A 2,500-nucleotide genomic window follows, 5' to 3' on the forward strand; every position below is an offset into this window, starting at 1 on the left:
CCTGAGGAGTTCCCGTGCTGATGGACCTGGAGTCAGAGACTTCTGTTCCCGGCTTAACGCACTGCTTCCTGTCAGAGAGGAAGTCTGTGATCCACCTGCAGGTGGAGTAGGGCACGTTCAGCTGGAAGAGCTTGTCCTGAAGCAGGGCAGGGATGATGGTGTTGAAGGCAGAGCTGAAGTCCACAAACAGGATCCTGGCGTAGGATGCTGGGGCGTCCACATGCTGTAGGGTGAAGTGGAGGGCCATGTTAACTGCGTCGTCCACAGACCTGTTGGCTCTGTAGGCAAACTGAAGGGGGTCCAGGAGAGGGTCTGTGATGGCTTTGAGGTGTGCCAGGAGCAGGCGCTCAAAAGACTTCATTACCACAGATGTAAGGGCGACCGGTCTGTAATCATTTAGTCCTGTTGGCCTTAGCTTTTTGGGCACAGCGATGATGGTGGAGGACTTGAGACAGGCTGGTACATGGCATGTCTCCAGGGAGGTGTTAAAGATGTTGGTGAACACCGGAGACAGCTGGTCAGCGCAGTGCCTGAGGGTGGCTGGAGAGACAGAGTCCGGCCCGGCTGCTTTGCGTGGATTCTGCCTCTTGAAAAGCCCATTAACTTCTCCCTCCTGAAAGGAGAGAGTCGTTTCTGTAGTATGGGTGGGGGATGGGGCCTCTTGGGTGGGAAGGGGTGGTTCAGGACAGTCCAATTGTCTTTCAAATCTACGGTAGAACTCGTTCAGGTCGTTGGCTAGGCGGGAGTCGTTAGTGGTGTGGGGCGCTCTGGGTTTGTAGTTGGTGATGTGCCTGAGCCCTTTGGCAGACAGAAGCAGCGTCGTTAGTAGAGAACTGGTGTTTTAGTGTCTCTGAGTACAGTCGTTTAGCCTCTCTCACCGCTTTGCTAAACCTGTTCTTCGACTCCTTGAATCTGTCTCTATCCCCACTCCTAAACGCTTCCTCCTTCTCCAACCTCAACCTTTTGAGCTTTGCTGAGAACCAGGGCTTGTTGTTGTTAAAGTTCACCCTGGTACGTGTTGGGATACAGCAGTCCTCACAGAAGCTGATGTACACAGCCTCTGTGAGTTCATCCAGACTATTGGTAGCAGTCGTGAACATATCCCAGTCAGTACAGTCTAAGCACGCCCGCAAATCTTCCACAGCCTCACTGGTCCACTGTTTAGATGTCCTCACAGCAGGTTTACAGAGTTTTAGTTGCTGCCTGTATGCACGAATCAGGTGGACCAAGGGAGTTCTGTGCGAGCCGAACAGCCCCGTGACCCACAAGAGAAACATCCCCGCCAAATTCGAGCGTTTGACGGGGTCTATCCGTGAAAAAATATTCACGTTTTTGAGTGCACATGCATTTCTGCTGCAAATGCCTCTGGAAGTTTCATGCCGTTCGTATGCCAATTGTGGCAACACGAAAATGACCCGTTTTCCCATTCCGAGGGATTTCTGTGCGACCCTAACAGCCCCGTGAGCCACAAGAGACACATCCCCGCCAATTTCTAGCGTTTCACGGGGTCTATCCGTGAAAAATATAGACGTTTTTGAGTGCACATGCATTTCTGCTGCAGATGCCTCTGGAAGTTTCATGCCGTTCGTACGCAATGTGGCAACACGAAAATGACCCCTTTTCCCATTCCGAGGGATTTCTGTGCGACCCTAACTAACAGCGCCCGTGAGCCACAAGAGAGACATCCCCGCCAATTTATAGCGTTTCACGGGGTCTATCCGTGAAAAATATAGACGTTTTTGAGTGCACATGCATTCCTGCTGCAAATGCCTCTGGAAGTTTCATGCCGTTCCTATGCAATGTGGCCACACAAAAATGACCCGTTTTCCCATTCCGAGGCATTTCTGTGCGACCCTAACAGGCCCGTGAGCCACAAGAGAGACATCCCCGCCAACTTCTAGCGTTTGACGGGGTCTATGCGTGAAAAATATTAAAATTTTTGAGTGCACGTGCCTTTCTGCTGCAAATGCCTCTGGAAGTTTCATGGCGTTCCTATGCAATGTGGCAACACGAAAATGACCCCTTTTCCCATTCCGAGGGAGTTCTGTGCCACCCTAACAGCCCCGTGAGCCACAAGAGACACATCCCCGCCAATTTCTAGCGTTTCACGGGGTCTATCCGTGAAACATATAGAAGTTTTTGAGTGCACATGCATTCCTGCTGCAAATGCCTCTGGAAGTTTCATGCGGTTCGTACGCAATGTGGCAACACGAAAATGACCCGTTTTCCCATTCCCAGGGATTTCTGTGCGACCCGAACAGCCCCGTGAGCCACAAGAGACACATCCCCGCCAATTTCTAGCGTTTCACGGGGTCTATCCGTGAAAAATATCAATTTTTTTTTGACTGCACATGCATTTCTGCTGCAAATGCCTCTGGAAGTTGCATGCGGTTCGCATGCAATGTGGCGACACGAAAATGACCCGTTTTCCCATTCCGAGGGATTTCTGTGCCACCCTAACAGCCCCGTGAGCCACAAGAGAGACATCCCCGCCAATTTC

Source organism: Petromyzon marinus, unplaced genomic scaffold, assembly GCF_048934315.1.
Source record: "Petromyzon marinus isolate PM22_M1 ecotype Great Lakes invasive population unplaced genomic scaffold, UKy_Petmar_22M1.pri1.0 PM_G_Scaffold_38, whole genome shotgun sequence".
Lineage (NCBI taxonomy): Eukaryota > Metazoa > Chordata > Hyperoartia > Petromyzontiformes > Petromyzontidae > Petromyzon > Petromyzon marinus.